Genomic DNA, 24,500 nt, shown 5'->3' on the forward strand with positions numbered 1-24,500 from the left:
ATGTCAACATATTTTGTTCAAATTTTACATCATATTCCTTAAAGTTAGGATCTGACTGTAAGTTTTGTAAATCAGTCTGGATAGCTTTTATCAAGGTAATTTGTTCCTGCCGTTGTTGTTTTTTATAATCATTTAACAGTTCCATTAGTGCAAATGAACAGTCATTGAGAATTTTGTTCCACTTCAATATGAAATCAGAATCTGTAACCAAAAAGGAAGGACATTTTCTCATTCTGAGTCCTCTTGGAATGCGTTCATATTTCTTATACAGTAAAAATGCCTTGATATCTAAATCCAGCTTGATGTCCTTTCTACGAAGTTCATCAATATGAAAAAATAAACTGTCCAGTGTATATTCATTATCCAGGGAAAGGGAGTCAAGGTCTTGCTCATATTGGTCTAGAGTGCCTTCCAAATCTTTTAAAACGAAACTTTCATGTGTGTCAGACATGCTTGAATTAAACTATGTCAGTTAAGAGAGTCGATGTACAGACTCAAACAAAAAAACATCAGAATTGTTGTTGCTTTAGAAGATAGATAATTAATTTATTACCCATTCCACAGATTTGCATAACCAACACAGTTATATAAATATACTTTTTACCTCTGTGATTACCTTGTATCTAAGCATCTTCTGACAGCCCCCTGATCACTTAATTTTATTTATTAGCTATTTAATTCATACAAGTGCAGTGTCTGCCACAATACACAGTCATGATCACAATGTTATCTAGATGGTTTACATGAACTAGCTATCCCCTGTTGTGAAAAGCAAATAAAAAAGCATGTGATAAGAGGCCACCTTCAAGGGCTTAGAAAATATCATATGAGCCTTCCTAGGTTTAGCTTTCAACTAAGAATACCGAGAGAACAAAGTAAATTGGAAAGTTGTTTAAAATTACATGCTCTATTTGAAACATAAAAGTTTTGAACTTGACTGTCCCTTTAAGTCAAATGTGACCACCAAGGCCGTGGACCTAAGGAATTGAGGTGATGAATTATTTACATTAAGTGAGATTTTGGGATCATTAATATTAGAAGAAGGAGAAATAGAAAAAGCCCAACTTACAGCTAGATTACGAGTTTTGCGGTATGAGTAAAAAAGCAGCGTTAAGGCTAATAACGCTGCTTTTTCACTACCGCTGGTATTATGAGCCTTGCAGGTTTAGGGGCACCGCTCACTTTTTTGGCCGTACCCCAAATTAACTTGAGCAATTTGCGTAAAGTCTTTTTTCAATGGGACTTCCATAGAGCCGATATTACAAGCTTTTTCTGGGAGGCCAAAAAGTGAGCAGTACAGCCTATCCCGCAAGATTCGTAACACATTCTAAAGTCAGTAGTTATGAGTTTTACACTACAAAGCTGTAGCATAAAACTCATAACTAAAGTGTTAAAAAGTACACTAACACCCGTAAACTACCTATTAACCCTTAAACCGAGGCCATCCCGCATTGCTAACACTAAAATAAAATTATTAACCCCTAATCTTCCACTCCCGACATTGCCGCCACTAGAATAAACATATTAAGCCCTAAACCGCCGCACTCCTGCATCACAAACACTAGTTAAATATTATTAACCCCTAATCTGCCACTCCGGACATCGCCACTACTACAGGGAGTGCAGAATTATTAGGCAAATGAGTATTTTGACCACATCATCCTCTTTATGCATGTTGTCTTACTCCAAGCTGTATAGGCTCAAAAGCATACTACCAATTAAGCATATTAGGTGATGTGCATCTCTGTAATGAGAAGGGGTGTGGTCTAATGACATCAACACCCTATATCAGGTGTGCATAATTATTAGGCAACTTCCTTTCCTTTGGCAAAATGGGTCAAAAGAAGGACTTGACAGGCTCAGAAAAGTCAAAAATAGTGAGATATCTTGCAGAGGGATGCAGCACTCTTAAAATTGCAAAGATTCTGAAGCGTGATCATCGAACAATCAAGCGTTTCATTCAAAATAGTCAACAGGGTCGCAAGAAGGGTGTGGAAAAACCAAGGCGCAAAATAACTGCCCATGAACTGAGAAAAGTCAAGCGTGCAGTTGCCAAGATGCCACTTGCCACCAGTTTGGCCATATTTCAGAGCTGCAACATCACTGGAGTGCCCAAAAGCACAAGGTGTGCAATACTCAGAGACATGGCCAAGGTAAGAAAGGCTGAAAGACGACCACCACTGAACAAGACACACAAGCTGAAACGTCAAGACTGGGCCAAGAAATATCTCAAGACTGATTTTTCTAAGGTTTTATGGACTGATGAAATGAGAGTGAGTCTTGATGGGCCAGATGGATGGGCCCGTGGCTGGATTGGTAAAGGGCAGAGAGCTCCAGTCCGACTCAGACGCCAGCAAGGTGGAGGTGGAGTACTGGTTTTGGCTGGTATCATCAAAGATGAGCTTGTGGGGCCTTTTCGGGTTGAGGATGGAGTCAAGCTCAACTCCCAGTCCTACTGCCAGTTTCTGGAAGACACCTTCTTCAAGCAGTGGTACAGGAAGAAGTCTGCATCCTTCAAGAAAAATATGATTTTCATGCAGGACAATGCTCCATCACACGCGTCCAAGTACTCCACAGCGTGGCTGGCAAGAAAGGGTATAAAAGAAGAAAATCTAATGACATGGCCTCCTTGTTCACCTGATCTGAACCCCATTGAGAACCTGTGGTCCATCATCAAATGTGAGATTTACAAGGAGGGAAAACAGTACACCTCTCTGAACAGTGTCTGGGAGGCTGTGGTTGCTGCTGCACGCAATGTTGATGGTGAACAGATCAAAACACTGACAGAATCCATGGATGGCAGGCTTTTGAGTGTCCTTGCAAAGAAAGGTGGCTATATTGGTCACTGATTTGTTTTTGTTTTGTTTTTGAATGTCAGAAATGTATATTTGTGAATGTTGAGATGTTATATTGGTTTCACTGGTAAAAATAAATAATTGAAATGGGTATATATTTGTTTTTTGTTAAGTTGCCTAATAATTATGCACAGTAATAGTCACCTGCACACACATATATCCCCCTAAAATAGCTATAACTAAAAACAAACTAAAAACTACTTCCAAAACTATTCAGCTTTGATATTAATGACTTTTTGGGGTTCATTAGGAACATGGTTGATGTTCAATAATAAAATTAATCCTCAAAAATACAACTTGCCTAATAATTCTGCACTCCCTGTATAATAAATATATTAACCCCTAAACTTCCGCACTCCCACATCGCAAACACTAGTTAAATATTATTAACCCCTAATCTGCTGCCCCTAACATCGCTGCCACCTACCTACAGTTATTAAACCCTAATATGCCGCCCCCAAAGTCTCCGCCACTATACAAATTGTATTAACCCCTAAACCTAAGTCTAACCCTAACACCCACTAACTTAAATATAATTAAAATAAATCTAAATAAAAAGTTATCATTACCTAAATTATTCCTATTTAAAACTAAATACTTACCTATAAAATAAACCCTAAGATAGCTACAATATAACTAATAGTTATATTGTATCTAGTTTAGGGTTTATTTTTATTTTACAGCTAAGTTTGCATTTATTTTAACTAGGTAGAATAGTTACTAAATAGTTATGAACTATTTACTAACTACCTAGCTAAAATAAATACAAATTTACCTGTACAATAAAACCTAACCTGAGTTACACTAACACTTAACCTTACACTACAATTAAATAAATTACCTAAATAAAATACAATTACCTAAATTACAATGTTCCAATCAGCCAATAGAATGCAAGCTCAATTTTTTCACCTTTAATTTCAATTTGCTGATAGAAATCTATCAGCCAATCGGAATTAAAGGGACGCCATCTTGGATGACGTCATTTAAAGGAACCTTAATTTGTCTTTAGTCATTGGAAGAAGAGGATGCTCTGTGCCGGATGTCTTGAAGACGGACCCGCTCTGCGCCGGATGGATGAAGATAGAAGATGTCGTCTGTATGAAGACTTCTGCCTGTCTGCAGGACCACTTCTGCTGGCTTGGATGAAGACTTCTCCCGGCTTCCTTGAGGACTACTTGCCTCTTCATTGAGAACTTCTCCCGGCTTTGTTGAGGATGTATGTCAGCTCTTCAAAACTGTAAGTGGATCTTCAGGGGTTAGTGTTAGGTTTTTTTAAGTGTTTATTGGGTGGGTTTTAGTTTTAGATTAGGCTTTGGGCAATTGAAAAAGAGATAAATACCCTTTTAAGGGCAATTCTTATCCAAATGCCCTTTTCAGGGCAATGGGGAGCTTAGGTTTTTTTAGTCAGGTTTTTATTTTTTTACAGTTAAAAGAGCTGATTTCTTTGGGGCAATGCCCTGCAAAGGGCCCTTTTAAGGGCTATTGGTAGTTTAGTTTAGGCTAGGTTTTTTTTTATTTGGGTGGGAGCTTTTTTATTTTGATAGGGCTATTAGATTAGGTGTAATTAGTTTAAATATCTGATCATTTGTTTTTTATTTTGTGTAATTTAGTGTTTGTTTTTTGTAATTAAGTAATTGTATTTAATTAATGTAATTAATTAAAGTAAAGTAATTAATTAAGTAATTAGTTTAACTCAGGTTAAGTTTTATTTTACAGGTAAATTTGTATTTATTTTAGCTAGGTAGTTAGTAAATAGTTAATAACTATTTACTAACTAGTCTACCTAGTTAAATTAATACAGACTTGCCTGTGAAATAAAAATAAACTCTAAGCTAGCTACAATGTAACTATTATTTATATTGTAGCTAGCTTAGGGTTTATTTTACAGGTAAGTATTTAGTTTTAAATAGGAATTATTTAGTTATAAATAGTAGGCTTTATTTAGATTTATTTTAATTATATTTAAGTTAGGGGGTGTTAGGGTAAGACTTAGGTTTAGGGGTTAATAAATTTAGTATAAATTAGGGGTTAATAAATGTAGGTAGGTGGCGGCGATGTTAGGGGTGGCAGATTAGGGGTTAATAATATTTAATAACAAATGTCCGTTTATTTGTTGCTGAAGCTGCAATGAAGAGTTATACCGCCTGTGCTTAACCCTTAAAAAGCAAAAATATACATAGATAAAAACACTCTCCCACTCTACCAGTATTAACCACTTTAGAACAAAAAACAATTATTTAGGCGAAAAATCTTCCAATATATATTATATGCATTGCAAACTCACTCTACTTAACAATCGTATGACTACCTGTGAGTAGTTTGAACCGACTTGTCACAATGAAACGTTCAGACACTCCGGTCTTGTAATAGTAAAACGTAGCCTTTATTGGATACAAAGTGAGATAAAAGTTCACAGACCTTAGTGTTGTCGGTGCATATAACAATTGAAGTACCTCCGACCCCCTTAGGCGTGTCACCAGACGCGTTTCGCCGTAGCTTTATCGATGGTGACTTAGTGTTCTGACCGTAAACACCAGCTTTAAAAAGTCCTCCAATCACGTGAGCTCCGAGTTACCGGAAGTGACGTGTCGGGGGAGTGTTCGCCAATCTACAATTCGGATCGCTACATGATAAGCTGTTGTTAGGTAGAATACCTGTCATCATAGTTTATACATATTTTACAATGTTTACAGTGTACAATAGACCTATTGTTATGTAATCTATTCAATACCTGATGACTATTTCTAAGATGACATACTCGCTTAGCGAATCCATTTATATTTACAATATTTTGATTAAAAGAAAAAATAACTTTTTACATAATTAGAAAACAAAAGAACACATAAAAGAAAAAAGCTGTGTTATAAAAAATGGAGAATATTTCAGCTCTTATTTAGGATTGCACAGTTATTAGATGAGATGATATATTGATATAGTTGGTTTAGCAGAAATACCAAAGTATTAAAATGCTATAATTTGAAATATGTCACTACTTACACAAGGAGATTATTACTTCGTTTAATAGATTATATTTATGCTTTCACTAATTCTTGATCAGAGAGTAAAATATATATAAAAGTACTCAGACTCTCCAAGCTCAGTTAGATGATAGGGATTAGTTGATGGTTTAGCCCAAGAACAGATCAACATCCCAACTTGCATTATTGCCATTTGGCTCACGTGTCTGCAGAAAAAAGATCCATTTTGTTTCTTTATATAATAATTTCTTAAACCTATTTCCTCCTCTCGGGGTTCTAGGAAGGTGATCTACTGCCTGAATTTGAAAAGCTTTGGTGGGATTAGAATGTTGATTAAAATGTTTTGCAACTCTAGTTTTTAGATATTCATTCTGTATATCATTAAGATGTTCCCTTGCTCTGTCTTTCAGCATTCGACTAGAGCAACCTGTATACTGTTTTTTGCATATTGAACAAGTAATTAAGTAGATTATATATTTGGATGTACAATCTAACCTATATCTTATTTTGTATTCCTTCTTGGTGTTTGTGGAAACAAAAGTATCTCCTGTCTTAATGTGTGCACATGTGAGACATGGATGATGGCTACATTTGTAACATCCTTTTTTGAAAGCCAAGTTTCTTTCATATGTTTACTCTTTGATTTGTTAGTATATACATATTCAGCTACCTTATCTCCTATTGTTGGAGCTCTTTTTGATATGAATCTACAGCCATTTCTAATAATCTCCTTCAGCACAGGGTCAGTTTGTAGTATATTTAAATTTCCTTCTATGATGTTTTTAATTTTATTAAACTGTTTGCGTAAGTCATTATAAAATTTATATGTGATTTTTTAGTCTTTGTTTTTTTAGATTTTTGCTTTGTTTTTAACAGTTTGCCCCTATTCATCTTTCTGACCACCATCCTAATCTGTTCTAGATCAATGATATTATATCCTCTATCTACCAGTCTGTTAACTAGATGTTCAGAATGTATATCATAAGATTCTAGTGTGGTGCAATTTCTTCTTATACGGATTAGTTGGCCTTTTGGGATTCCTCTCTTTAAGTGTGATGGATGACAAGAGTCATAACGTAGAATAGTGTTGCCTGTTACTTCTTTCTGATATAGTTGAGTTTCAGCTCGCTGTTTATTTAAGTCTCCTAATAGGCTAACATCTAGGTATTTAATAGTATCTGTTTTGTATTCCCAGGTAAACCGCAAGTTGTAATGATTAATATTTAGATACAATAGGAAGTCCTTTACAATAGTTTCATCTCCCTTCCATTTGATTAACAAATCATCAATATACCTGGTATACAAAACAATATAGTCCTTAAAGATGTTATTAGTTGAAAAAAATATATTTTGATTCAAACCAGCCCAAAAATATGTTAGCATATGTGGGGGCAAATTTTGCCCCCATGGCTGTACCACATTGTTGTAGGAAAAACTGTCCATCGAATTGAAAAATGTTTTGTAACAAAAGACTGAGTACCTCTACTATATATTCTATCAATTCATCTGTATAGGTTGTGTATATACCCAACATGTATTTCACTGCTTTTAGGACTAATGCATGTGGAATGTATGAGTACAAAGAACAGACATCTATTGTTAGCCATGCCCACTCAGGTTCCCACTTTACCTTTTGTACCTTATTTAATAAATGTGTGGTATCTCTCAGATACCTAGGCAACTGGATTACACATGGCTGCAACATATTATCCACCCATTCTCCAAGATGTTCCAATAATGACCCAACCCCCGACACTATGGGTCTACCTGGTGGCTTAAGGGGGTCTTTATGGATCTTTGGTACCAAATGAAAATTTTGTATTATAGGATTTACTTGTTCTAGATACTCATTAAGTTCTAAATCGATTATACCTAATTGTTTACCTTCAACAAGCAGATGTGTTATTTTGTTTGTTACTAATTCTGTAGGGTCATAATGTAAATGTTTGTATGTATTTTTATCATCAAGTTGTCTGTTTGCTTCCTGACAGTAATCTATTTTGTTTTGTATTATTATCAAAGCTCCCTTGTCTCCTTGGGTAATACATATTTTATCATTTTTAGCAAGATTTTCTAATGCTAATTTTTCTTTATTTGTAAGATTATCTCTATCATACAACTTCTTTCCTTTGTTTAAATTCTCATTAAGCATAATCCAGATGTTTGTAAATTTTCTCTTGAAACATTTCTATAGTTTTATCTCTACTATTTATAGGATAAAAATTGCTCTTAGTTTCCAATTCACTATTGATTCGCTTATTGGTTTCAATATTTTCGGGATTTCTAGCTGATTCTGATTGTAATTCTAAGAGAGATTGTCCTATACATAGATCTTCAAATGTCAGATTTTCGTTTGTTAATGGAGTAGAATGTTCAATTATTTCTTCTACTGATTCCGGGCGCGCTCTGATAAAGATTGTAGTTTGCGGCGCAAGCGAGGGAACCCCCGCCGCCCGTAGTTTCAGCTCGCAACTCGAGCTATCCTATATACGGCGCCGTCAGATGCTAAAGTGCCGTAAGTCTGATAAACCAGCGATGTCCAGAAATCTGCGTAAGCACAAATTTCTGGAGTCGCCAGTGACTTATGGCACTTTAGAAACTGCCGGCGCCTACAAAACCTGACTAAGTTATAAAATCACCCGTACTGTCTAACACGCCTCCCAAACATAGCCCAACACGTCTAACCCTCTATCCGCTATCCCCCCTCACTATCCTAACAATAAAAAATGTATTAACCCCTAAACCGCCGCTCCCAGACCCCGCCGCCAGCTATATCAAATCTATAACCCCCTAATGTGAGCCCCTACCCCGCCGCTATCTACCTTACCTACTTCCTAAAGTGAGCCCCTTACACCACCGCCAATTACCTTACCTACCCCCTAAAATGAGCCCCTACCCCGCCGCCATCTACCTTACCTACCCCATAAAGTGAGCCCCTTACACCGCCGCCATCTACCTTACCTACCCCCTAAAGTGAGCCCCTACCCCGCCGCCATCTTCCTTACCTACCCCCTAAAGTGAGCTCCTACCCCGCCGCCATCTATTTTAAAAATATTAACCCCTAATCTAATCCCCCTACACTGCCGCCAGCTATATTAACTATATTAACCCTAATTATATATGGGTTAATATAGTTAATATAGTTATTATATTATATATATTAACTATATTAACCCTAATTATATTAGGGTTAATATAGTTAATATCGTTATTATATTATATATATATTAAGTATAATAATGCTATCTAACTCTAACATCCCTAACTAAATTCTTATTAAAATTGATCTAATTAATATTAATATTATTAATTAAAATATTCCTATTTAAATCTAAATACTTACCTATAAAATAAACCCTAAGATAGATACAATGTAATTAATAATTACATTGTAGCTATTTTAGGGTTTATATTTATTTTACAGGTAACTTGGTATTTATTTTAACTAGGTACAATAGCTATTAAATAGTTAATAACTATTTAATAGCTACCTAGTTAAAATAATAACCAATTTACCTGTAAAATAAATCCTAACCTAAGTTACAAATACACCTACACTATCAATAAATTAAATAAACTACAAATATCTAAACTAAAATACAATAAACTAAACTAAACTAAATTACAAAAAAAAAACACTAAATTACAAAAAATAAAAAAAATATTACAAGATTTTTAAGCTAATTACACCTATTCTAAGCCACCTAATAAAATAATAAAGCCCCCAAAAATAAAAAAAATGTCCCTACCCTAAATTAAAAAAGTTCACAGCTCTTTTACCTTACCAGACCTTAAAATGGCCTTTTGCGGGGCATGCCCCAAAGAAAACAGCTCTTTTGCCTGTAAAAAAAAAACACAATACCACCCCCCAACATTACAACCCACCACCCACATACCCCTATTCTAAACCCACCCAAACCCCCCTTAAAAAAACCTAACACTACCCCCCTAAAGATCTCCCTACCTTGTCTTCACACAGCCGGGCAGAACTCTTCATCCGATCCGGGCGATGTCCAATCAAGCGGCAGAGAAGTCTTCTTCCATCCGGGTGATGTCAAGCGGCAGTGAAGTCTTCTTCCATCCAGGCGATTTCTTCAATCAATCAGCAGTGAAGTCTTCTTCCATCCGGCGATGTCTTCAAGCAAAGCGGCATCTTCAATCTTCTTTCTTCGCTCCTCCGCCGCGGAGCATCCATCCGGCACGAAGACTGAACGAGGAATGATGTACCTTTAAATGAGGATTCTATCAGCCAATCGGAATTAAGGTAGAAAAATCTGATTGGCTGATTGAATCAGCCAATCAGATTCAAGTTCAATCCGATTGGCTTGATTGAAGACATCATCCGGATGGAAGAAGACTTCACTGCCGCTTGATTGAAGACATCGCCCGGATGGAAGAAGACTTCTCTGCCGCTTGATTGGACATCGCCCGGATCGGATGAAGAGTTCTGCCCGGCTGGCAAAAGGCCCTTTTAAGGGCTGGTAAGGTAAAAGAGCTGTGAACTTTTTTAATTTAGAATAGGGTAGGGAATTTTTTTTATTTTGGGGGGCTTTATTATTTTATTAGGGGGCTTAGAATAGGTGTAATGAGCTTAAAAATCTTACAATATTTTTTTATTTTTTGTAATTTAGTGTTTGTTTATTTTTTGTAATTTATTTTATTTTATTGTATTTTAGTTTAGATATTTGTAGTTTATTTAATTTATTGATAGTGTAGGTGTATTACTTAGGTTAGGATTTATTTTACAGGTAAATTGGTAATTATTTTAACTAGGTAGCTATTAAATAGTTATTAACTATATAATAGCTATTGTACCTAGTTAAAATAAATACCAAGTTACCTGTAAAATAAATATAAACCCTAAAATAGCTACAATGTAATTATTAATTACATTGTAGCTATCTTAGGGTTTATTTTATAGGTAAGTATTTAGATTTAAATAGGAATATTTTAATTAATAATATTAATATTAATTAGATCTATTTTAATAAGAATTTAGTTAGGGATGTTAGAGTTAGATAGGGTTATTATACTTAATATATATATATAATATAATAACGATATTAACTATATTAACCCTAATATAGTTAGGGTTAATATAGTTAATATATATAATATAATAACTATATTAACTATATTAACCCTAATATAATTAGGGTTAATATAGTTAATATAGCTGGCGGCGGTGTAGGGGGATTAGATTAGGGGTTAATGTGTTTAATATAGGCGGCGGCGGTATAGGGGGATTAAATTAGGGGTTAATATTTTTAAAATAGATGGCGGCGGGGTAGGAGCTAACTTTAGGTGGTAGGTAAGGTAGATGGCGGCGGGGTAAGGGATCACTTTATGGGGGTAGGTAAGGTAGATGGCGGCGGTGTAAGGGGCTCACATTAGGGGGTAGGTAAGGTAGATGGCGGCGGTGTAAGGGGCTCACATTAGGGGGTAGGTAAGGTAGATGGCGGCGGTGTAAGGGGCTCACATTAGGGGGTATGTAATGTAGCTGGCGACGGTGATCACATTAGGGAGTTATACTTTTAATGTAGGTGGCGGCGGGGTCTGGGAGCGGCGGTTTAGGGGTTAAATACTTTATTAGGGATTGCGGCAGGGGATCGTGGTTGACAGGTAGATAGACATAGCGCATGCGCTAGTTGTTAGGTTTTATTTAGCAGGTAGTTTAGGGAGTTATGGAGCTCCAATAGACAGCGTAAGGCTTACTACGGCTGCATTTTGTGGCGAGGTGAAAATGGAGTAAGATTTCTCCATTTTCACCACGTAAGTCCTTACGCTGTATATTGGATACCAAACTGCGCTGGTTTGGTATACCTGCCTATGGCCCAAAAAACTACGGGCGAAGGCAGAAATATACGAGCGTAACTTCTAGGTTACGCTGTATATGTGATACCAAACCAGCGCAAATTTCGCCGTTGCCGGCTTTTGCGGGCGACGCTGCATATCGGATCGGGCCCTCCACTGGTATCATTTCACATTGTTCATCTTGATTGTGAAAATGTTTTTTTAGGACAATCTTTCTCAAGAAGTTGTTAGTGTCCACTATGGTGTTGAACAAATTGAAGTCAGTGGAAGGCGAAAATCCTAATTCTTTCTCCAGGACTCTTATCTCTGCTTTATCCAAAGAATAATCTGATAAATTTATCACAGACCGTATTTCTTCTTGCTTTCCTTTTTGTTCCTCAGTACTAGTTGGTATCTGTTTGTTTCTATATTTCCTCCTTCTGTTATCACCGAGTTTTCTATTTCCACCTGGTCGTCTTTTGACTGGTCATGACTTGTGTATTCATCTGTAATCTCACTCCCTGCTAGTCCTGTGGAGTCCAGTGATCTCGTGATAGGAGTGGAGGCTGAGTATGATCCAGAAATATTTGATTCTGAAAAGCTTACTTTCATGTGGTTTTGTTGTCCTTTATCTTTATTTTTGTATAGATTTTTGTGGTTGCTGATCGTACTCCTTATATCTCTGATCAGAAGTGTGTTCCATCATTTGTGACTGTAGATCTTTAATTTCAGCAAGTGTGTTATTCCTCTTCTTGTGTTTCTGAGTTAGTAGTTGTGACATTAGTTTCATAGAGCATTCTGTCAATGTTGTATTCCACTCCTTCATAAATGCTTCTTCATCTCTGTCTGCTGTAGGACATTTTTTCATTCGCAATCCCCTAGGTATGATCTGTCTTTTGATATATTTATCCAGATATAATAACTCATACCATAGTTTTAATTCATTTATTCCTAATTTCTCCATTTTCAAGAACATTAAACCCAAATGGCTTGTACTTTGAGTCGTTGGGGGGTCATAGGTATTAATGAATAGTTCATCTGTTAAGGTCCTCTGTGTGAGATCTTGTAAGGCTTTGCTTATCTCCATTTTTATTTGTATTTAGTTTTTTGTTAGACAGAGATTACTTCACACCAGGGCCTTAATTAAACTCTTTGCAAGAGGGCACTTTAGTGATTTTGGAGTTTACTGTTTCAGATAGCTGTATTAGCTTATGTTCTACACTTCTTTGGAAAATGTCTAAGCTTTTCCCTCTTGTGTGTACAGGGTAGAAAGAACTTCTACCTTTCATCTTTGGTAAATTAGTAACAACTTCACTTTCATGAGCAGCTCCCAAATCATCAGACCTACCTTCTAAATTCTCAGACTCCTCTCCCAAGGCTACCAGATCAGCAATAGCACATTGATCCCTGAAAAATATTAAAGGCTCCTGTTCATGAACCTCCTCATCAATAGTAGCAAATGCATTTTCTGAAATTTCATTCTGCTCGACACCATCCTGGCTTTCTGTAAAAAAATGTTTTCTAAGTGTCAATTTTCTGACAAACTTATTAACATCCAGGATGGTGTCGAACAGGTCAAAATGAGTGGTAGGGGAGAAATTTAAACCTAAGCTAAGAACCTCTGTTTCCGCTACAGTCAAAGTATACTGTGATAAATTTACAACATTTTTCAGACATATTTGCGGACTTGAGTCTGATTCTGTCTGGTATAGTAGTGTCTCTTGTCTGTTTTTGCTTTTTCTCTTTCTTCCCCTGCTGCCCCTTCTAGTTTTTTTCTTATGGGTTTTAGTGCCAGGCTCTCCCCGTTTTTTGGAGGACCTGATACCAACTCTGGAACATCTAGTACTGATATCCCCACTTATAGACCCTGTTGGCCTCATAATCCCTTTTATCCATGGACAATTTGGTTTTTTTGAAATCCCACAAATCTTTAGAAAATATCAACATATTTTGTTCAAATTTTACATCATATTCCTTAAAGTTAGGATCTGACTGTAAGTTTTGTAAATCAGTCTGGATAGCTTTTATCAAGGTAATTTGTTCCTGCCGTTGTTGTTTTTTATAATCATTTAACAGTTCCATTAGTGCAAATGAACAGTCATTGAGAATTTTGTTCCACTTCAATATGAAATCAGAATCTGTAACCAAAAAGGAAGGAAATTTTCTCATTCTGAGTCCTCTTGGAATGCGTTCATATTTCTTATACAGTAAAAATGCCTTGATATCTAAATCCAGCTTGATGTCCTTTCTACGAAGTTCATCAATATGAAAAAATAAACTGTCCAGTGTATATTCATTATCCAGGGAAAGGGAGTCAAGGTCTTGCTCATATTGGTCTAGAGTGCCTTCCAAATCTTTTAAAACGAAACTTTCATGTTTGTCAGACATGCTTGAATTAAACTATGTCAGTTAAGAGAGTCGATGTACAGACTCAAACAAAAAAACATCAGAATTGTTGTTGCTTTAGAAGATAGATAATTAATTTATTACCCATTCCACAGATTTGCATAACCAACACAGTTATATAAATATACTTTTTACCTCTGTGATTACCTTGTATCTAAGCATCTTCTGACAGCCCCCTGATCACTTAATTTTATTTATTAGATATTTAATTCATACAAGTGCAGTGTCTGCCACAATACACAGTCATGATCACAATGTTATCTAGATGGTTTACATGAACTAGCTATCCCCTGTTGTGAAAAGCAAATAAAAAAGCATGTGATAAGAGGCCACCTTCAAGGGCTTAGAAAATATCATATGAGCCTTCCTAGGTTTAGCTTTCAACTAAGAATACCGAGAGAACAAAGTAAATTGGAAAGTTGTTTAAAATTACATGCTCTATTTGAAATATAAAAGTTTTTTTTGGACTTGACTGTCCCTTTAAGTCAAATGTGACCACCAAGGCCGTGGACCTAAGGAATTGAGGTGATGAATTATTTACATTAAGTGAGATTTTGGGATCATTAATATTAGAAGAAGGAGAAATAGAAAAAGCCCAACTTACAGCTAGATTACGAGTTTTGCGGTATGAGTAAAAAAGCAGCGTTAAGGCTAATAACGCTGCTTTTTCACTACCGCTGGTATTATGAGCCTTGCAGGTTTAGGGGCACCGCTCACTTTTTTGGCCGTACCCCAAATTAACTTGAGCAATTTGCGTAAAGTCTTTTTTCAATGGGACTTCCATAGAGCCGATATTACAAGCTTTTTCTGGGAGGCCAAAAAGTGAGCAGTACAGCCTATCCCGCAAGATTCGTAACACATTCTAAAGTCAGTAGTTATGAGTTTTACACTACAAAGCTGTAGCATAAAACTCATAACTAAAGTGTTAAAAAGTACACTAACACCCGTAAACTACCTATTAACCCTTAAACCGAGGCCATCCCGCATTGCTAACACTAAAATAAAATTATTAACCCCTAATCTTCCACTCCCGACATTGCCGCCACTAGAATAAACATATTAAGCCCTAAACCGCCGCACTCCTGCATCACAAACACTAGCTAAATATTATTAACCCCTAATCTGCCGCTCCGGACATCGCCACTACTACAGGGAGTGCAGAATTATTAGGCAAATGAGTATTTTGACCACATCATCCTCTTTATGCATGTTGTCTTACTCCAAGCTGTATAGGCTCAAAAGCCTACTACCAATTAAGCATATTAGGTGATGTGCATCTCTGTAATGAGAAGGGGTGTGGTCTAATGACATCAACACCCTATATCAGGTGTGCATAATTATTAGGCAACTTCCTTTCCTTTGGCAAAATGGGTCAAAAGAAGGACTTGACAGGCTCAGAAAAGTCAAAAATAGTGAGATATCTTGCAGAGGGATGCAGCACTCTTAAAATTGCAAAGCTTCTGAAGCATGATCATCGAACAATCAAGCGTTTCATTCAAAATAGTCAACAGGGTCGCAAGAAGGGTGTGGAAAAACCAAGGCGCAAAATAACTGCCCATGAACTGAGAAAAGTCAAGCGTGCAGTTGCCAAGATGCCACTTGCCACCAGTTTGGCCATATTTCAGAGCTGCAACATCACTGGAGTGCCCAAAAGCACAAGGTGTGCAATACTCAGAGACATGGCCAAGGTAAGAAAGGCTGAAAGACGACCACCACTGAACAAGACACACAAGCTGAAACGTCAAGACTGGGCCAAGAAATATCTCAAGACTGATTTTTCTAAGTTTTTATGGACTGATGAAATGAGAGTGAGTCTTGATGGGCCAGATGGATGGGCCCATGGCTGGATTGGTAAAGGGCAGAGAGCTCCAGTCCGACTCAGACGCCAGCAAGGTGGAGGTGGAGTACTGGTTTTGGCTGGTATCATCAAAGATGAGCTTGTGGGGCCTTTTCGGGTTGAGGATGGAGTCAAGCTCAACTCCCAGTCCTACTGCCAGTTTCTGGAAGACACCTTCTTCAAGCAGTGGTACAGGAAGAAGTCTGCATCCTTCAAGAAAAATATGATTTTCATGCAGGACAATGCTCCATCACACGTGTCCAAGTACTCCACAGCGTGGCTGGCAAGAAAGGGTATAAAAGAAGAAAATATAATGACATGGCCTCCTTGTTCACCTGATCTGAACCCCATTGAGAACCTGTGGTCCATCATCAAATGTGAGATTTACAAGGAGGGAAAACAGTACACCTCTCTGAACAGTGTCTGGGAGGCTGTGGTTGCTGCTGCACGCAATGTTGATGGTGAACAGATCAAAACACTGACAGAATCCGTGGATGGCAGGCTTTTGAGTGTCCTTGCAAAGAAAGATGGCTATATTGTTCACTGATTTGTTTTTGTTTTGTTTTTGAATGTCAGAAATGTATATTTGTGAATGTTGAGATGTTATATTGGTTTCACTGGTAAAAATAAATAATTGAAATGGGTATATATTTGTTTTTTGTTAAGTTGCCTAATAATTATGCACAGTAATAGTCACCTGCACACACAGATATCCCCCTAAAATAGCTATAACTAAAAACAAACTAAAAACTACTTCCAAAACTATTCAGCTTTGATATTAATGACTTTTTGGGGTTCATTAGGAACATGGTTGATGTTCAATAATAAAATTAATCCTCAAAAATACAACTTGCCTAATAATTCTGCACTCCCTGTATAATAAATATATTAACCCCTAAACTTCCGCACTCCCACATCGCAAACACTAGTTAAATATTATTAACCCCTAATCTGCTGCCCCTAACATCGCTGCCACCTACCTACAGTTATTAAACCCTAATATGCCGCCCCCAAAGTCTCCACCACTATACAAATTGTATTAACCCCTAAACCTAAGTCTAACCCTAACACCCACTAACTTAAATATAATTAAAATAAATCTAAATAAAAAGTTATCATTACCTAAATTATTCCTATTTAAAACTAAATACTTACCTATAAAATAAACCCTAAGATAGCTACAATATAACTAATAGTTATATTGTATCTAGTTCAGGGTTTATTTTTATTTTACAGCTAAGTTTGTATTTATTTTAACTAGGTAGAATAGTTACTAAATAGTTATGAACTATTTACTAACTACCTAGCTAAAATAAATACAAATTTACCTGTACAATAAAACCTAACCTGAGTTACACTAACACTTAACCTTACACTACAATTAAATAAATTACCTAAATAAAATACAATTACCTAAATTACAATGTTCCAATCAGCCAATAGAATGCAAGCTCAATTTTTTCACCTTTAATTTCAATTTGCTGATAGAAATCTATCAGCCAATCGGAATTAAAGGGACGCCATCTTGGATGACGTCATTTAAAGGAACCTTAATTTGTCTTTAGTCATTGGAAGAAGAGGATGCTCCGTGCCGGATGTCTTGAAGATGGACCCGCTCTGCGCCGGATGGATGAAGATAGAAGATGTCGTCTGTATGAAGACTTCTGCCTGTCTGCAGGACCACTTCTGCTGGCTTGGATGAAGACTTCTCCCGGCTTCCTTGAGGACTACTTGCCTCTTCGTTGAGAACTTCTCCCGGCTTTGTTGAGGATGTATGTCAGCTCTTCAAAACTGTAAGTGGATCTTCAGGGGTTAGTGTTAGGTTTTTTTAAGTGTTTATTGGGTGGGTTTTAGTTTTAGATTAGGCTTTGGGCAATTGAAAAAGAGATAAATACCTTTTTAAGGGCAATTCTTATCCAAATGCCCTTTTCAGGGCAATGGGGAGCTTAGGTTTTTTTAGTCAGGTTTTTATTTTTTTACAGTTAAAAGAGCTGATTTCTTTGGGGCAATGCCCTGCAAAGGGCCCTTTTAAGGGCTATTGGTAGTTTAGTTTAGGCTAGGTTTTTTTTATTTGGGTGGGGGGCTTTTTTATTTTGATAGGGCTATTAGATTAGGTGTAATTAGTTTAAATATCTGATCATTTGTTTTTTATTTTGTGTAATTTAGTGTTTGTTTTTTTTGTAATTAAGTAATTGTATTTAATTAATGTAATTAATTAAAGTAAAGTAATTAATTAAGTAATTAGTTTAACTCAGGTTAAGTTTTATTTTACAGGTAAATTTGTATTTATTTTAGCTAGGTAGTTAGAAAATAGTTAATAACTATTTACTAACTAGTCTACCTAGTTAAATTAATACAGACTTGCCTGTGAAATAAATATAAACTCTAAGCTAGCTACAATGTAACTATTAGTTATATTGTAGCTAGCTTAGGGTTTATTTTACAGGTAAGTATTTAGTTTTAAATAGGAATTATTTAGTTATTAATAGTAGGCTTTATTTAGATTTATTTTAATTATATTTAAGTTAGGGGGTGTTAGGGTAAGACTTAGGTTTAGGGGTTAATACATTTAGTATAAATTAGGGGTTAATAAATGTAGGTAGGTGGCGGCGATGTTAGGGGTGGCAGATTAGGGGTTAATAATATTTAATAACAAATGTCCGTTTATTTGTTGCTGAAGCTGCAATGAAGAGTTATACCACCTGTGCTTAACCCTTAAAAAGCACAAATATACATAGATAAAAACACTCTCCCACTCTACCATTATTAACCACTTTAGAACAAAAAACAATTATTTAGGCGAAAAATCTTCCAATATATATTATATGCATTGCAAACTCACTCTACTTAACAATCGTATGACTACCTGTGAGTAGTTTGAACCGACTTGTCACAATGAAACGTTCAGACACTCCGGTCTTGTAATAGTAAAACTAAGCCTTTATTGGATACAAAGTGAGATAAAAGTTCACAGACCTTAGTGTTGTCGGTGCATATAACAATTGAAGTACCTCCGACCCCCTTAGTCGTGTCACCAGACGCGTTTCGCTGTAGCTTTATCGATGGTGACTTAGTGTTCTGACCGTAAACACCAGCTTTAAAAAGTCCTCCAATCACGTGAGCTCTGAGTTACCGGAAGTGACGTGTCGGGGGAGTGTTCGCCAATCAACAATTCGGATCGCTACATGATAAGCTGTTGTTAGGTAGAATACCTGTCATCATAGTTTATACATATTTTACAATCAACTCGTTATATGTTTGCATGAGTAAACAGTGTACAATAGACCTATTGTTATGTAATCTATTCAATACCTGATGACTATTTCTAAGATGACATACTCGCTTAGCGAATCCATTTATATTTACAATATTTTGATTAAAAGAAAAAATAACTTTTTACATAATTAGAAAACAAAAGAACACATAAAAGAAAAAAGCTGTGTTATAAAAAATGGAGAATATTTCAGCTCTTATTTAGGATTGCACAGTTATTAGATGAGATGATATATTGATATAGTTGGTTTAGCAGAAATACCAAAGTATTAAAATGCTATAATTTGAAATATGTCACTACTTACACAAGGAGATTATTACTTCGTTTAATAGATTATATTTATGCTTTCACTAATTCTTGATCAGAGAGTAAAATATATATAAAAGTACTCAGACTCTCCAAGCTCAGTTAGATGATAGGGATTAGTTGATGGTTTAGCCCAAGAACAGATCAACATCCCAACTTGCATTATTGCCATTTGGCTCACGTGTCTGCAGAAAAAAGATCCATTTTGTTTCTTTATATAATAATTTCTTAAACCTATTTCCTCCTCTCGGGGTTCTAGGAAGGTGATCTACTGCCTGAATTTGAAAAGCTTTGGTGGGATTAGAATGTTGATTAAAATGTTTTGCAACTCTAGTTTTTGGATATTCATTCTGTATATCATTAAGATGTTCCCTTGCTCTGTCTTTCAGCATTCGACTAGAGCAACCTGTATACTGTTTTTTGCATATTGAACAAGTAATTAAGTAGATTATATATTTGGATGTACAATCTAACCTATATCTTATTTTGTATTCCTTCTTGGTGTTTGTGGAAACAAAAGTATCTCCTGTCTTAATGTGTGCACATGTGAGACATGGATGATGGCTACATTTGTAACATCCTTTTTTGAAAGCCAAGTTTCTTTCATATGTTTACTCTTTGATTTGTTAGTATATACATATTCAGCTACCTTATCTCCTATTGTTGGAGCTCTTTTTGATATGAATCTACATCCATTTCTAATAATCTCCTTTAGCACAGGGTCAGTTTGTAGTATATTTAAATTTCCTTCTATGATGTTTTTAATTTTATTAAACTGTTTGCGTAAGTCATTATAAAATTTATATGTGATTTTTTAGTCTTTGGTTTTTTAGATTTTTGCTTTGTTTTTAACAGTTTTCCCCTATTCATCTTTCTGATCACCATCCTAATCTGTTCTAGATCAATGATATTATATCCTCTATCTACCAGTCTGTTAACTAGATGTTCAGAATGTATATCATAAGATTCTAGTGTGGTGCAATTTCTTCTTATACGGATTAGTTGGCCTTTTGGGATTCCTCTCTTTAAGTGTGATGGATGACAAGAGTCATAACGTAGAATAGTGTTGCCTGTTACTTCTTTCTGATATAGTTGAGTTTCAGTTCGCTGTTTATTTAAGTCTCCTAATAGGCTAACATCTAGGTATTTAATAGTATCTGTTTTGTATTCCCAGGTTAACCGCAAGTTGTAATGATTATTATTTAGATACAATAGGAAGTCCTTTACAATAGTTTCATCTCCCTTCCATTTGATTAACAATTCATCAATATACCTGGTATACAAAACAATATAGTCCTTAAAGATGTTATTAGTTGAAAAAAATATATTTTGATTCAAACCAGCCCAAAAATATGTTAGCATATGTGGGGGCAAATTTTGCCCCCATGGCTATACCACATTGTTGTAGGAAAAACTGTCCATCGAATTGAAAAATGTTTTGTAACAAAAGACTGAGTACCTCTACTATATATTCTATCAATTCATCTGTATAGGTTGTGTATATACCCAACATGTATTTCACTGCTTTTAAGACTAATGCATGTGGAATGTATGAGTACAAAGAACAGACATCTATTGTTAGCCATGCCCACTCAGGTTCCCACTTTACCTTTTGTACCTTATTTAATAAATGTGTGGTATCTCTCAGATACCTAGGCAACTGGATTACACATGGCTGCAACATATTATCCACCCATTCTCCAAGATGTTCCAATAATGACCCAACCCCCGACACTATGGGTCTACCTGGTGGCTTAAGGGGGTCTTTATGGATCTTTGGTACCAAATGAAAATTTTGTATTATAGGATTTACTTGTTCTAGATACTCACTAAGTTCTAAATCGATTATACCTAATTGTTTACCTTCAACAAGCAGATGTGTTATTTTGTTTGTTACTAATTCTGTAGGGTCATAATGTAAATGTTTGTATGTATTTTTATCATCAAGTTGTCTGTTTGCTTCCTGACAGTAATCTATTTTGTTTTGTATTATTATCAAAGCTCCCTTGTCTCCTTGGGTAATACATATTTTATCATTTTTAGCAAGATTTTCTAATGCTAATTTTTCTTTATTTGTAAGATTATCTCTATCATACAACTTCTTTCCTTTGTTTAAATTCTCATTAAGCATAATCCAGATGTTTGTAAATTTTCTCTTGAAACATTTCTATAGTTTTATCTCTACTATTTATAGGATAAAAATTGCTCTTAGTTTCCAATTCACTATTGATTCGCTTATTGGTTTCAATATTTTCGGGATTTCTAGCTGATTCTGATTGTAATTCTAAGAGAGATTGTCCTATACATAGATCTTCAAATGTCAGATTTTCGTTTTTTAATGGAGTAGAATGTTCAATTATTTCTTCTACTGATTCCGGGCGCGCTCTGATAAAGATTGTAGTTTGCGGCGCAAGCGAGGGAACCCCCGCCGCCCGTAGTTTCAGCTCGCAACTCGAGCTATCCTATATACGGCACCGTCAGATGCTAAAGTGCCGTAAGTCTGATAAACCAGCAATGTCCAGAAATCTGCGTAAGCACAAATTTCTGGAGTCGCCAGTGACTTATGGCACTTTAGAAACTGCCGGCGCCTACAAAACCTGACTAAGTTATAAAATCACCCGTACTGTCTAACACGCCTCCCAAACATAGCCCAACACGTCTAACCCTCTATCCGCTATCCCCCCTCACTATCCTAACAATAAAAAATGTATTAACCCCTAAACCGCCGCTCCCAGACCCCGCCGCCAGATATATTAAATCTATAACCCCCTAATGTGAGCCCCTACCCCGCCGCTATCTACCTTACCTACTTCCTAAAGTGAGCCCCTTACACCACCGCCAATTACCTTACCTACCCCCTAAAATGAGCCCCTACCCCGCCGCCATCTACCTTACCTACCCCATAAAGTGAGCCCCTTACACCGCCGCCATCTACCTTACCTACCCCCTAAAGTGAGCCCCTACCCCGCCGCCATCTACCTTACCTACCCCCTAAAGTGAGCTCCTACCCCGCCGCCATCTCTTTTAAAAATATTAACCCCTAATCTAACCCCCCTACACCGCCGCCAGCTATATTAACTATATTAACCCTAATTATATATGGGTTAATATAGTTAATATAGTTATTATATTATATATATTAACTATATTAACCCTAATTATATTAGGGTTAATATAGTTAATATCGTTATTATATTATATATATATTAAGTATAATAACGCTATCTAACTCTAACATCCCTAACTAAATTCTTATTAAAATTGATCTAATTAATATTAATATTATTAATTAAAATATTCCTATTTAAATCTAAATACTTACCTATAAAATAAACCCTAAGATAGATACAATGTAATTAATAATTACATTGTAGCTATTTTAGGGTTTATATTTATTTTACAGGTAACTTGGTATTTATTTTAACTAGGTACAATAGCTATTAAATAGTTAATAACTATTTAATAGCTACCTAGTTAAAATAATTACCAATTTACCTGTAAAATAAATCGTAACCTAAGTTACAAATACACCTACACTATCAATAAATTAAATAAACTACAAATATCTAAACTAAAATACAATAAAATAAACTAAACTAAATTACAAAAAAAACCACTAAATTACAAAAAATAAAAAAAATATTACAAGATTTTTAAGCTAATTACACCTATTCTAAGCCACCTAATAAAATAATAAAGCCCCCAAAAATAAAAAAATGTCCCTACCCTATTCTAAATTAAAAAAGTTCACAGCTCTTTTACCTTACCAGCCCTTAAAATGGCCTTTTGCGGGGCATGCCCCAAAGAAAACAGCTCTTTTGCCTGTAAAAAAAAAACACAATACCACCCCCCAACATTACAACCCACCACCCACCTACCCCTATTCTAAACCCACCCAAACCCCCCTTAAAAAAACCTAACACTACCCCCCTAAAGATCTCCCTACCTTGTCTTCACACAGCCGGGCAGAACTCTTCATCCGATCCGGGCGATGTCCAATCAAGCGGCAGAGAAGTCTTCTTCCATCCGGGTGATGTCAAGCGGCAGTGAAGTCTTCTTCCATCCAGGCGATGTCTTCAATCAAGCGGCAGTGAAGTCTTCTTCCATCCGGCGATGTCTTCAAGCAAAGCGGCATCTTCAATCTTCTTTCTTCGCTCCTCCGCCGCGGAGCATCCATCTGGCACGAAGACTGAACGAGGAATGATGTACCTTTAAATGAGGATTCTATCAGCCAATCGGAATTAAGGTAGAAAAATCTGATTGGCTGATTGAATCAGCCAATCAGATTCAAGTTCAATCCGATTGGCTTGATTGAAGACATCATCCGGATGGAAGAAGACTTCACTGCCGCTTGATTGAAGACATCGCCCGGATGGAAGAAGACTTCTCTGCCGCTTGATTGGACATCGCCCGGATCAGATGAAGAGTTCTGCCCGGCTGGCAAAAGGCCCTTTTAAGGGCTGGTAAGGTAAAAGAGCTGTGAACTTTTTTAATTTAGAATAGGGTAGGGAATTTTTTTTATTTTGGGGGGCTTTATTATTTTATTAGGGGGCTTAGAAAAGGTGTAATGAGCTTAAAAATCTTACAATATTTTTTTATTTTTTGTAATTTAGTGTTTGTTTATTTTTTGTAATTTATTTTATTTTATTGTATTTTAGTTTAGATTTTTGTAGTTTATTTAATTTATTGATAGTGTAGGTGTATTACTTAGGTTAGGATTTATTTTACAGGTAAATTGGTAATTATTTTAACTAGGTAGCTATTAAATAGTTATTAACTATTTAATAGCTATTGTACCTAGTTAAAATAAATACCAAGTTACCTGTAAAATAAATATAAACCCTAAAATAGCTACAATGTAATTATTAATTACATTGTAGCTATCTTAGGGTTTATTTTATAGGTAAGTATTTAGATTTAAATAGGAATATTTTAATTAATAATATTAATATTAATTAGATCTATTTTAATAAGAATTTAGTTAGGGATGTTAGAGTTAGATAGGGTATTATACTTAATATATATATATAATATAATAACGATATTAA

Source organism: Bombina bombina, chromosome 2 (genome assembly GCF_027579735.1).
Source record: "Bombina bombina isolate aBomBom1 chromosome 2, aBomBom1.pri, whole genome shotgun sequence".
NCBI lineage: Eukaryota > Metazoa > Chordata > Amphibia > Anura > Bombinatoridae > Bombina > Bombina bombina.